The 14,474-nt window shown below is 43.7% G+C and overlaps 1 protein-coding gene across 2 annotated transcripts in view; it reads left to right on the top strand.

Annotated features, from left to right (window-relative positions):
* The window catches only part of SPECC1 (sperm antigen with calponin homology and coiled-coil domains 1), a 198,288-nt gene that overhangs the window by 19,776 nt on the left and 164,038 nt on the right, over positions 1 to 14,474 (top strand). The window lies entirely within an intron of this gene.

The raw sequence follows: 14,474 nt of genomic DNA, 5'->3' as shown, positions 1-14,474 counted from the left end.
CAGCACAGTATGTCCCAAATAAGCCCGTGGGTATTTCTTTTTAAAAGTTATAATTTAAATTCTGTCTTGAACTTGTCAAATGCTTTCTTTTAAAATACATGTTTATATAAGCACTTGCTTTAGTGCTTTTGTGATTGAACCAAAAGGGCTTCCCTGGTGGTAAAGAATCTGTCTGCCTATGCAGGAGACTCGGGTTTGATTCCTGGGTTGGGAAGAGTCTCCTGGTGGAGAAAATGGCAACCCATTCCAGTATTCTTGCCTGGAGAATCCTGTGGATAGAAGAGCCTGACAAGCTGCAGTCCATGGGGTTGCCAAAGAGTTGGACATGACTTAGAGACTAAACAACAATTGAGCCAAACAGCAAGGAGAATGGGCAGCTTCTACTCAAAAGACTGAAACTCCCCCAGGTCTCCCGGGGAGGGGTTTTTAAAGACAGTGTTAGTGGTGGGGATTGTAGGGGGTGTGATCAGCTTGTACAACAATTCTCTGACGGTTAGTGGCAAGGTGACCAGGAGTCAACATCCACAACCTTCTGGTTCCAGGGGGTCTGAGGTCTACGTGCTGGTGGGCTGCGTGCACTTAACTCCAGCTGGTGGGGGTGTCAGTCTCTGCACCACTCAGAGGATGTGGCTTAGACTACTATCTAGAGCTCTCGAGGAGGAACTGAAGGTCCGGTACCTGTGTTGTGGCTTAACTGTTATTATTTTGTCTTACTTAACTGTTTTCCTTTGTTTCTGCATTTTCTCACTTCTCTGATTAACTTTGGAACTCAGGGAAGGCCTGGGAAGCTAAAGCTTTTCTACAAACAAGAGGCAGGGGACACGGTGGGGTGGGGTGGGATTTCTGTCCCTGGGAAGCCTCTGCAGGGTCCTGCTCAGTTTAACTTTTCTTTTGAATTTGCTTTATTCGTCTGTTAATTCAACAAATATTACTGATTCCCTGATCCGTGCTAGATAATGTTCTAGCTACTGATGATGGGTGGGAAGTGAGGCAGACAAGGACCCTGCTCTCAGTGAGTTTATAATCCAGTGAAAACTTCAGGCTGTGGCCAGCCTGTGTGGAGGACATTGAGTCGCCGGTAGTGTGAGAGTGAGTGAGCTTGGGGGCAGTACCTGATCACGGTATTTATACTTTAATTTAGTTACTGTTTATCAGAGCAATAATATGGGAGAATGGAAAAACCATGGACTTATTGTGTGTAAACCTTAGGTTTTCTAACACACGTTGTGCTAACTTCAGAAAATTATATAATCTGTCTGATTCCCAGTATCTTCAACTACTCCAAGGGTAAAAGAATACTACCTAGTTCAGAGGGGCTTTTTGAGGAATAAATGTGACAATTTAAGCAAAAACCTTAGCAAGGTGTTTGGTCTCTAACAGTTGTTTATAAATAGTAGCTGACATATTTCTAGAGGCTTCCCTGGTAGCTCAGCTGTTAAAGAAGCTGCCTACAATGCAGGAGATCCTGGTTTGATTCCTGGTCAGGAAGATCCACTGGAGAAGGGATAGGCTACCTACTCCAGTATTCTTGGGTTCCCTGGTGGCTTGCTGGCAAAAAGAATCTGCCTGCAATGTGGGAGATCTGGGTTCGATCCCTGGGTTTGATAGATCCCCTGGAGCTTAATTGCTTTCTTCATTAAAATTAAAAAGTAAGTTCTCCCATGATTTCATAAATTTTTCTATCTGGTACCTAATGAGATGTTTTAAAGAGAGCACCTTAAATAGCCTTTCATGCCCATGGTCACCATGGTAACTGCTAGCATGGGAACTTGCTGCTATGGGCTTATTCATTTCCATGAATCGTCACAGTTTAATGTACATCTTCTCTTGGTCAGATTTTGTTGAGGTCATAATTCACAGGAAGGAAACTACATTTGTATTTAATGCAGCAAAGTTTTGTAGAACTGAAAAGTAATAAATACATCAAGAATCTGGACACCAAAGCAGGGTTCTAGTGCAGAAACAGCAGCACCACCGAAGTTTCTTCTGTGGGAATACAACACATTGTGGTTCAGAGGAGTTTTACTACCCCATCCAACTAGGGGCGCAAGCCACAGACTGGGAGCAGGCAGAGACCCCAAGATACCAAGTCTTTCAGGGCGGCTGATGGGAACTTTCCATAGAGGAGATTCCAAGGCCAAGGTGGTCATCTTCTTAGATAGGCAGCCAATCAAACACCTTAGAAGAGCATGGGGCACAGGGAAGCAGGCACATCAGAACAATGAAGCCTACAGCCGGCCCAGAAGACCTGGCAGGGTCTGTGAACAACAGCGAGAGAAGGTAGAACAGCTTGGGGAACTACTAAGTTGACTTGAGGGTTTCTCAACCTGCTGGCGCATCTGTGTTCCTAACAACTCACTTTGTCTTGGATCTACTTGTCCTGGAGACAGGATCAGGCTAAATAGCACCCTTTCTTCCTTTCCTTCTTTCTCAGGTAAGGAGGTCTCTCCTCTGTCCCAAATCAGAGGCCAGTGGGTCCTACCAAGAGCTTTGTCAACTACCCCCTCCTCATTGACACTCTGACTTCTCTCTCTACTGATTTTTTTTAAATATCTTTATTTATTCGGCTGTGTCGGGTCTTATTTGTGGCACTTGGGATCTGTAGTTGCAGTATAGCGGATCCAGTTCTCTGACCCAGGATCGAACCCACGCCCCCTGCGTTGGGAGTGTGGAGTCTTGGCCACTGGACCACCAGGAAGTCCTTCTACTGATTTCTCTCTCCACCTGTAAACATGCTCAAAAGTTTCCTATCTTAAAAAGGAGTCCACCCAAACTCTCTACTTTGACCTTTAACTGTTGACTTCCTTTCATGGCTGTTTTCAGGAATCGCTGGACTTTGTCTCTCAATTCCTCCTTAACTCTGTGACTTTGCTTCTTTTTGAAAAAAATTAATTAATTTTGGCCACAGTGAGTCTTCACTGCTGCATGTAGGCTTTTCTGTAGTTGTGGAGAGTGGGGACTAGCTGTATCGAGTGGGGGCTAGTGGCGGTGAGTGGGGGCTAGTCGTGGTGCACGGTTTCTCCTCCCGGGGGCTTCTCTTGATGCAGAGCCTGGCCCTGAGCGCAGGCTCAGTAGCTGTGGTGCACAAGCTTAGTTGTCCCACGGCATGTGGACTCTTCCTGGATCAGGGATCAAACCAGTGTCCCCTGTATTGGCAGGCTGGTTCTTAACCACTGGGCCCCCAGGAAAGTCCTGTGACCTTGCTTCTAGCTCCGTCTTCTGTAGACTTTGTTCTTGCTACGTTCAGCAGTGGGTATGTCCATCTGTCCTCTGTACTCTTCCAGTTGAGTGTCTCTGCATTTCAAATTCAGCAAGAAATGAACTCATCATCTGCTTCAGTGCTATGATGGTTTGAAAATATACCTGCAAACTCTTTGATACTTTTCCTTTCAAGAGGTGGGGCTTAATGCCCTGTCCATGAACACGGGCTGGGATTAATCACTCCCTCCTAATGAGTGGCATAGGGCAGAAAGGATGTGTGAGACTTGAGGGTCGTTAAAAACATTGTGGCCTCCTCCTTGCTCTCTCTCGGGTCACCTGGTGTAGGGGAAGATGTGTGCCATAACTGAAGGATATTCAAGCCACCTATAGAAAGAAGGCAAGAAACAGAGGTTTCACTGGGCAAGAAACAGAGATCTGTCAACAGCCAGCGGTTATTTGCCAGCCATGTGACTTGAACTCCTTGGAGCTCCTGTCCCAGTCAAGTCTTCAGATGGTGCAGCCCCAGCTTAAGTATAATACAGCAAAGCTTCTCCTTGATTCCTCACCCACAGAAACTGTGAGATGATAAATGATAAATATAATAAAATTTAGCAAGCTGCTAAATGTTATAGGTATTTGTTACATGGCAGTAGATGAACAATGCACATGGCAAACCTTGTCTTTCACAATCTCAACAAATTGTTTGCAAACCAGAAACACCTCCTTCCTCCTCAAAATTCAACTGACACTCAAGTTCCATTATTTATATTTAGGTATCTATAAGATCATGGCATCTGGTCCTATCACATCATGGCAAATAGAAGAGAAAAAAGTGAAAACAGATTTTAGTTTCTTGGTCTTCAAAATTACTGTGGACGGTGACTACAGCCATGAAATTAGACAGTGTATTAAGAAGCAGAGATGTCACTTTGCCAACAAAGGTCCGACTAGTCAAAGCTATGGTTTTCCCAGTAGTCATGTATGGATGTGCGAGTTGGACCATAAAGAAGGCTGAGGGCCAAAGGATTTATGCTTTCGAATTGTGGTGCTGGAGAAGACAATTGAGAGTCCCTTGGATTGCCAGGAGATCAAACCGGTCAATCCTAAAGGAAATCAACCCTGAATATTCATTGGAAAGACTGATACTGAAGCTGAAGCTTCACTACTTTGGCCAGCTGATGTGAAGAGCTAACTCATTGGAAGAGACCCTGGTGCTAGGAAAGATTGAGGGCAGAAGGAGAAGGGGATGGCAGAGGATGAGATAGTTAAATGGTATCAATGACTCAATGGCTATGAATCTGAGTATACTCCGGGTGAGAGGGGAGGACAGAGGAGCCTGGAATGCTGCAGTCCATGAGGTCCCAAAGAGTCGCACATGACTTCACGACTGAACAACAGCAACAATTTGTTGATTCAGTGTCTTATGAATTTCTCTTTCACTCTCCATGTATGGTATCTCATCTAGACTGTTTAAATTGCCTGGAAACCGGTTTCTTGCTTCCAGCTTTACTCCCTTATAATCTGTCCTCCATGCTGCCATAAGAGCAGTTGTTCTAAAGTATGAGTTTTATCTCCTTGCTTCTTTGCTTAAATCATCCTCATTGACTATACAGTCCATGTAATTCTCCAGGCCAGGATACTGGAGTGGGTAGCCTATCCCTTCTCCAGGGGATCTTCCCAACCCAGGGATCGAACCCAGGTCTCCACACGGCAGGCAGGTTTTTTACCAGCTGAGCCACAAGAGAAGCCCCTCATTGACTAGGGCTTATCAAGTCCAGACACCTTAGCAGTACAGGTAAAGCCATTTGAGGTTTGAGTGCTTCTTTCTCTTCACTGTGGCACACCATATGTATTCCTTGAAATTCAGAGCATGATTTGATAGAGGAATTCTGCTAACCGCTTGTTCTGTTTTCCCTCTGGCCAAAACATGTATCATTAACTTTGGGGCAGTTCTAAAAACACGTTCCATTAGTGTGTGTGCTGTACCAGTTTTATCTCTGAGGGGTGAAACAGTAAATGAAGCCTCTGTTGTTTTCCTTTGAAACTCATAGGATTTTTCAGAGAGAAATGTTATTCTACCTTTGAGGAAGAACTTGGTTGGTTTACCAAAGAGGCCATGTTGCTTTGTCTGAAAGTCATGTGGGAAGCATGTGGGATTTGTTGCCACTATTTCAGGAGCTTCATAAAAAACTATGAAGTGTTCTAATCCTTGGTAGCAAATGCATCAGGGGGCCAATTAATCCCAGTTGTTCAGTATTCACTACTGTGTTTCCTGCCTGCATATCCCTGTTCACCTGGCTGGCTGGCCACATAAAGGACACACCATAAAGGACGTGCACCTCTTCAGCTTACAGTTCAGTCCTGTTCAATACGACCCTTCCAATCAACTATACAACAACCAAAAAGCTGATTAAAAATAGGAAAAAAATAGTGACCCTTCTAACTGTCGAGTCATATTTATACTGTCAACATGACCTTTATATTTCCTTGAACCACTCTCTCTGGGCTTCCCTGGTAGCTCAAATGATAAAGAATCTTCCTGCAGTGAGGGAGACCTGGGTTCAATACCTGAGTCGGGAAGATCTCCTGGAGGAGGGCATGACAACCCACTATTCTTGCCTGGAGAATCCCATGGACAGAGGAGCCTTGGTGGGCTACAGTCCATGGGGTTGCAGAGTCGGATTTGATTGAATGATTAACACTTCGCTCTGCTCTATCAGTTTTTTAAACTGATGTAATGCTACGAAATAGGAAAAGATGAAAACTGTGAATTTTAACAAATATGAATACCAGCATAGAAATATTATTAAAATATTTGGTGAAAATATAGTAACAGACTAACCAAGATGAACCACATCCCTTTAAAAAAATATATTTATTTACTTATTGGGGCTTCCCAGGTGACACTAGTGGTAAAGAATCTACCTGCCGATGCAGGAGACCCTGGAGATACCGGTTAATAAAAAAAAATTATTATTTTGGACTGTGCTAGGTCTTTGTTGCTGTGTGGGCTTTCTCTAGTTTCAGTGCAATGGCTTCTGTTGTGGATCATGGGCTCTAGGGTGTGTGGGCTTCAGTAGTTTCAGCTCCTAGACTCTACAGCACAGGTTTAATAGTCGTGGTGCGCAGGCTTAGTTGCTCCAAGGCATGTGAGATCTTCCTGGACCAGGGATTGAACCTGTGTCTCCTGCATAGGGGGCCAGATTCTCTACCACTGAGCCACCAGGAAGCCTGAACCACATCCCTGTAACTGAAGGTTGGATGCAGAAAAATAACCAAAGTGTAAATTTCAAACTTAATGGTTATATGAAGAGTGTAACAGGATTTCAGTGAAAAGAATAATCTTGCATTTCAAGATAATATTAATAGAATACTTGGGCTTCCCTCATAGCCCAGTTGGTAAAGAATCTGCCTGCAATGCAGGAGACCCGACTCTGATTCCTGGGTTGGGAAGATCCCCTGGAGAAGGAAATGGCAACCCAGTTCAGTATTCTTGCCTGGAGAATCCCATGACAGAAGAGTCTAGCAGTCCATGGGATCGCAAGAGTTGGACATGACTTAGCGACTAACCCACCACCATCATTAATAAAATACATTTGAGTAAAATTGTTGCACTTTTTTCTTTTGAAGTTGAAATTTCCAAAGTAGCTTTGGATATATGCCTCCCATTTTTCTTTCATGTATTCAGCAAACACTTACTCAGTGCCCTGTGCTGGGCTCTCAGCAAGGGGCAGAAGGACGAGGACAGGGCTCCTGCCCTCACGGAGCTGGTGTTTGATTTTCTTCTGCATCATATCCAGTCTGTACTCTGATGCTTATTTTTCTATTTCTCCTTTTTCTTACCTCTTATGTTTCAGATCCATAAACTATTTTAAGTCTACATTCTCATTTCAAAGTACTTTGTTCTCCAATCTAAACAGATAGTAATGGTTGTGGTATTAGTCCTTGTGTATACAGGCTTAGAAATTCCATTTTTAAAGCACATTCTTATAAAAACTCATAGAAGTGCAGAGAGTAAAATGTGAAAGGTCTCCCTTTATTCTTTTAATTAAAAATAGATATACTTATTTGACTGTGCCACATCTTAGTTGTGGCATGCGGGATCTTTGGTTGCATCATGCAGACTCTTAGCTGTGGCAGGTGGGCTCTAATTCCCCGGCCAGGGATGGAACGAACCTGGGTCCCCTGCATTGGGAGCGTGCAGTCTTAGCCACTGGACCACCAGGGAAGTCCCGAAAGTCCCCTTTTACAATCTCCTCTCCAGCTTCTTCCCAAGATCCATGCATACAAGTGTGTGAAAGTCCTATTTCCCACATTTTTGCTGACACTGTTATCCCTTTAAAAAATATTAGCCCATATGATGGCTTTAAAAGTATCTTACTGCTCAGTCCATGCCTGCTGGGCACTGAGTAGATGAAGCATCTTGTGTGTTTGTTTCTTCTTGAGTTAATTTTGGTAATCTATGTTTTCCTAGAAAATTATCTGTTTCGCCCAGTTTACAAATCCATATATATAATTATATCCTCTTTCTTGTTTCTAATTTAGATGCCTTCTTTTTTTCTTCTTTGATTAAATTTGTGTGAAGTTCTATCTTGTTAGTCCTTTTAAAACACCAGCTTTTACTTTTATTAGTCTTTGGGACTAATAAATGTTAAAAATGTTTTTGGTTTCATTAATTGCTGCTTTTTCTTTATTCATTTCTTCTTTGTACCTTCTTTTTTTATAATTTATTTATTTTTGCTTGCAGTGGGTCTTCATTGCTGCATGGGGCCTCTCTCTGATTGCAGCAAGTGGTCTTCTCATTGCAGTGGCTTCTCTTGTTGAAAAGCACAGACTCTAGGCACATAGGCTTCAGTAGTTGTGGCACGTGGGCTTGTTAGTTGCCCTGTGGCATATGGGATCTTCCCGGACCAGGGATTGAACCCGTGTGCCCTGTGTTGGCAGGTGGATTCTTAACAGCTGGACCACCAGGGAAGTCCTCTTCCTTGTATCTTATGTACCTTTCCAGGAGCAAAGGTTCAAAAGTTGTTGCTGAGGGTTGGGAGAGGGGCATCAGCCCTGATCCCTGCCCCTATCTCCCATCACCAATACAGAAAGTTCAGAATCAGGAAGAAACAAGTCAGTCATCAGGTGGAGATCATGTAGGCTTTGATAGTAGTAAGGCTGGCTTGAATAATGCTCGACCTGCGATTAGTCAGGCTAACGACCTTTCTTTCCCCTTTGAGTTAACAAGAAATTCTTAGAATAAATGCTTTTTGGGAGGTTCAACATGAAAATAGTTAGAGCTGAATAAATTAATTACTCAGTAGCAATGAGGGTTTTCCTGGTAAGGTGGTTCAGGTGATAAAGAATCTGATGGTGAGGTGAGGTAGTTCAGATGGTAAAGAAATGCAGGAGACCTGGGTTTGATTCCTGGATCGGGAAGATCCCCTGGAGACAGAAGTGGCAACCCACTCCTGTATTCTTGCCTGGAGAATTCCATGGACAGAAGAGCCTAGTGGGCTACAGTCCAGGGGGTTGCAGAGTCAGACATGACTGAATGACTAACACTTTCACTTCTTTCAGGGGCAATGAGGGCCATGTTCCCTCGGGGGAGCTCAGTCTTCATAGTTCCATCCAGAGACCCAGATTGGAGACAGAAAGATGGTGATGTGCAGATCCCAGTTGGTGGCTGACTGAGCAGGGAGCTGATGGGGAGCCTGGTGGAACGAGGTGGTCTTGGGATTCAGACTGGGTGGGGAGGCCTTTGGGAACCCGAGGCTGGGAAGGGTGCAGGGGTTTCAGCTTAACCAGCAAACCAGGCTGGGAGGGAGGAGGTGAAGGGCCGCTGGACGTCAGAAAGGGCCTTTTGGTGTCAGAATCCCTATGGTAGGAAAGTCAGGTGAATGGACGCATCCCCAAGGATCCTGGGACCTGTGGGGGACTGGGGCTGAGTCATCCTGCAGGCTCTGGGGCTCTTGTTCTACCCACTTAGCTCAACATCTGCTTTGAAGCTGAAAGAATCGCTGCTTTCCTATTCCTGGCTAATTAAACAGTTCAAACATATGCATTGCCTCCCTCAGCATCCTCACACAGCCAGGAGGGAGGTGCTGTGTGGGTGGCAGGTGTGTGGCCCCAGCAGCAAGGGGTGGTTGGGGTGGGGTGGGAGGAGAGTGGGGAGGGGCCAGCCCTGGAGCCACACTCGCCTCATGGCGACCTGACCTGTCAAGGCTCCTTTGGGCCTGTGAGTTCATCTGGCCCCCCCAGGGGTGTTTTTATGACAGTATATCAAGGCATAAACTGTAAGCCAACAGCCTATGTTCCTAGCCACGTGTTTGCAGGAGTTTGGTCTTCCTGTTTCCTCAGGGAGGGTGCAGTAACCCCTGTCCAGAGCTCATACAAAGGGCAACCTCACTAACCATCTCTCTCCTTGTGCGGTGTGTCTCCCTCTGTAATTACTTCTCTCTATGTAATTTCCTACAGTGAAATTTGATGCTTTAGAACTAAATTAAAAAGTCATCTAAAGAGATGGCTAGGTTAACATAAAAGTCAAGTTTAAGGAGGAATGATTTTTTATAGTCCGGTCACACAGATATTTACAAAGAAGAGCAGTGTATTGGGCTGGACAAAATGTTCATTCGGGTTTTTCCAAAAGATCTTAGGAAAATCCCAAATGAATATTTTGGCCAACCTAGTACTATCTTACATGCCGATGTCAGGTTTCAGAGTCTCTGTGTGCAGGTAGGGCTTCCCGGGTGGCTCAGGGGTAAAGATTCTGCCTGCCAAAGCAGGAGACACGGGTTCGATCCTTGGGTCGGGAAGATCCCCCGGAGGAGGAACTGGCAATCTACTCTAGTATTCTTGCCTGGGAAATGCCATGGACAGAGGAGCCTGTCAGGCTGCAGTCCACGAGGTCACAGAAGAATCGGACAGGACTGAGCGACTAAACCACCACCATCAGCACATCACGTAAACAGTTTCTGTTTATAGTCATTTTCCAGTAATAAGCACAGGGTCTGTCTGGCTGCATGAAAGGTAGACACTGTGAAGAGTTTTCAGCTGTTTTTGCCCCTGGGAGGGTGTCCTTTCATGTATTTCATCACACGTCCTTGAGGGCATGTCTCCACTATAATGCAAGGGTCCTAAGGACTCTTACTCTGACAGTCTTTGCAAAGATTCATCAAATATCTCTTTGAAACCCACTCAGAGTCATTTTCATCTTTTGGCTTTGTCCTAGGTATTTTTAGGGTTGATAGATTTATTTTTTCCAAGAGCAAACAGAACATTTTAAGGCTTTGATTTTTGGCTAAGGCTTAGTAAATTCTGTTCCGTGGAGAGTGGGCAGGTTTCCCGCTGAGGCGCTTATAAACTTGGCTGGCACAGAGATTTCCTCTCAGCGCTAGCTTGGGGTCATGGACCCAGCCCAGGAAGTAGACCACCCTTGTCCTGTGCAGCTTCTGTGCCAGTGGACACCTGGACACACTGTCATGGTCCATCACCTCCCTTTCTTCTGAGATTCCCTGTCCCCACAGAGGACATCTTGTCCAGGGTTTACTTGTTTCTACACTTAAGAAAGCCTGCCTGGGATCACGTTGCACTTAGTCTCTGCAGAATAAGCCATCAAGTCCTAGAGTCTGCTGCTCTTAGAATGCCTAATGGTTATTGTGCTTAAATTGTATTATTAAAATGATAAAACAGTCCATGTTCATCTCAGCTAGTGTCAAAAAAAATCTTAAGAACATAAAGACAATTAGAACCTTCCATCATTTCAGCACCTAGACGTAACATCCTCTTTTTTGTCATTTCTTTTCTAAACTTTTATTTTACCATGGTAAGAACACTTAACTTGAGATCTACTCTGTCTTGTTTTTAAAAAAAAAAATTTATTTGGCTGTCCCAGGTCTTGGTTGCAGCATATGGGATCTAGTTCCCTGACCAGGGATTGAACCCAGGCCCCCTGCTTCGGGAGCATGGAGTCTTAGCCACTGGACCACCAGGGGAGTCCCAAGACCTACTCTCTTAAATGTTTAAGTGTACAATAAATGATTGGTGATTAGAGGTACAACACTGTATAGCAAATCTCTAGAGCTTACTCATCTTGCTTGACTGAAACTTTATGCCAGTTGATTAATTAATTAAACTTTATGCCCCATTTCCCCCTCCCCCAGCCCCTAGCAACCACCGTTCCACTCTTTGATTCTGTGAATTTGACTATTTTAGAGTTCCTCAGATATGTGGAGTCAGGAAGTGTTTGTTCTTACGTGACTGGTTTATTTCACTCAGCATAATGTCCTCAGGTTCATTCATGTTGTCACAGTCTGTGGACTCTTCTCACTTTTTTTAAGGCTGAATCACATTCCATTGTATATACGTACCATCTTTATCCATTTGTCTGCTGATGGATACTTCGGGTGATTCCACATCCTGGATATTGTCAATAGCACTGCCATGAACAAGGGAGTGTTATTGTCTCTTAGAAATCTTGATTTCAGTTCCTTTGGGTAAATACCCAGAAGTGGGATCATATGATATTTCTACAGTTGACCCTTGAACAGCTGGGCTTGTACTGCATGGGTCCACTTACACACAGATTTTTAAAAATAAATATATAGTTGACCCTTTGTAGCCCTAGTTTTGCATCTTCAGTTCAGTGCTGATGCAAACTTAATACATGACCATATATTCCACTGTATTGCCATCTTTGTTCCACATCATCAAATATTTTACAGTATCATTTGTGAAATTTGTATAAATCACATCATAAAATTCACTATTTTGAAGTGTACAATATAGTAATTTTCATGTGTATTGACAAAGTTGTGCAACAGTCACCACTGTCAAATTCCGGAACATTTTCATCACCCCAAAAGGGAGTCCTGGAGTGATTATCAGTAACTCCCCTTTCTAACTCCTCCCTTCATCCCATGGCAACCACTAATCTACTTTCTGTATTTATGGATTTGCTATTCTGGAAATTTCATATGAATGTATTCATACAATTGTGATCTTTTTGATGTGGCTTCTTTCACTCAACATAATGTTTTCAAGGTTCATCTATGTTGTATCATGTCCCACTACTTTGCCCTTTTTTTTAAACTTCATTCCTTTTTACTGATGAATAATATTCCATTGTATGGATCTCACATTATATTTATCCATGCATCATTGATGAGGATTTTTTTCCTACTTTTTGGCTATTGTGAATAGTACTGCTGTGAGCCTTCGTGTACAGATTTTTATTTAAGCTCCTGTTTTCAGTTCTTTGGGGGTACATACCTAGGAGTGGAATTACTGGATCACAGTAGTGACTGTCTTTATCTTTGGGGAAATGCCAAATTTTTTTCACAGATGCCATGGCATTTTATTGGAGAAGGAAATGGCAACACACTCCAGTATTCTTGCCTGGAGAATTCCATGGACAGAAGAGCCTGGCAGGCTACAGTCTATGGCGTCGCAAAGAGTCGACATAAACTAAACAACTAAACAAACAACAGTGCCATTTTACACCCTCACAGACAATGTCTAGAGGTTCAGTTTCTCCACATCTTTGCTGAAACTTACTATTTCTTTTCCAGCTGTAGTCATTCTAGTAGATGTGAGGTGCTATCTCATTGTAGCTTTGATTCTCGTACCGCTAGCTTTTGAACTGTGGTGTAGGAGAAGACTCTTGAGAGTCCCTTGGACTGCAAGGAGATCAAACCAGTCCCTCCTGAAGGAGATCAGTCCTGGGTGTTCATTGGAAGGACTGATGTTGAAGCTGAAACTCCAATACTTTGGCCACCTGATTCGAAGAATTGACTCATTGGAAAAGACCCTGATACTAGGAAAGATTGAGGGCAGGAGGAGAAGGGGACGACAGAGAATGAGATGGTTGGATGGCATCACCGACTTGATGGACATGGGTTTGGGTGGACTCCAAGAGTTGGTGATAGACAGGCTGGCATGCTGCGGTTCATGGGGTCGCAAAGAGTCAGACACGACTGAGCAACTGAACTGAGCTGAATGCGTAATAATTGCAAATATCTTTCCATGTTCTTATTGGCCGTTTGTATGTCTCATTATTTTCCTTGAAGAATTCTGTTTGGCTCCTTTGCCCATTTTTCAATTGGGTTACTTGTCCTTTATATTCTGGATAATAGACCCTTATTAGATATGTGATTTGTAAATATTTTCTCCCATCATGTGGATTATCTCTTCACTTTCTTTTTTTTAAAATTTTATTTATTTATTTTTAGCTATGCTAAGTCTTTGTTGCCACGCAGGCTTTTTCTCTAGCTGTGGTGTGTGGGGGCTACTCTCCAGTGGCAGCGTGTGGACTTCTCATTTTGATGGTTCCTCTTGTGGAGTACAGGCTCTAGAGCACATGGGCTTCAGTAGTTGGGACCCTAGGGCACAGTAGTTATAGTTCCCAGGCACTAGAGCACAGGCTCAGTAGTTGTGACACATGGACTTAATTGCTTTGTGGCATGTGGGATCTTCCTGGATCAAGGATCAAACCCGAGTCTTCTGCATTGACAGGTGGATTTTTTTTTTAAAAACCACTGAGCCACCAGGGAAGCCCCCACTTCTTGATAGTGTCCTTTGAAGCACAAACATTTCTGATTTTTACAAAGTCCAATGTATCTAGTTTTTCTTTGGTTGCTTGTGTCTCGGGTGTGATATCTAAGAAAACGTGGCCTAGTCCGAGGTCACAAAGTTTTATACTTATATTTTCTTCTAAGAGTTTTCTATTTTTTAGCTCTTACATTTTGAGGTATTTTTTGCATGTGGTGGGAGGAAGGAGTCTAACTTCATACTTCTGCATGTGGATGTCCAGTTGTCCCAACACCACTTGTTGAAAGACTATCTTTCCCTGTCAAATGGTTTTGGTGTCCTTGTCCAAAATCAACTGGCCATAAACGTAGGAGTTCAGTTTTGAACTCTGAGCTCTGTTCTATTTATCTGCATATGTCTAGCCCTATGCCAAATATCACATGGTCTAGATTGCTGTAGCTTTGTAGTTAAGTTTTGAAATTGGGAAGTGTGAGTCCTACCTTGTTCCTCTTTTTCAAAATTGTTTTGACTATTCTGGGTCCCTTGCATTTCCATATGAGTTGTAGAATTAAGAGTCACTGCCAAGAGCCACAGACTTTGGCAGGGGAGGGGCCCTGAGGCCTTGCTGACAGAGGTCCGTATAGTCAAAGTTACGGTTTTCCCAATAGTCACGTACATATGTGAGAGTTGGTCTGTAAAGAAGACCGGACGCTGAAGAATTGATGTTTTCGAACTATGGTGCTGGAGAAGATGCTTGAGGG

Source organism: Dama dama, chromosome 5 (assembly GCF_033118175.1).
Source record: "Dama dama isolate Ldn47 chromosome 5, ASM3311817v1, whole genome shotgun sequence".
Taxonomy (NCBI): domain Eukaryota; kingdom Metazoa; phylum Chordata; class Mammalia; order Artiodactyla; family Cervidae; genus Dama; species Dama dama.
This window is presented reverse-complemented; position numbering and strand designations above follow the sequence as displayed.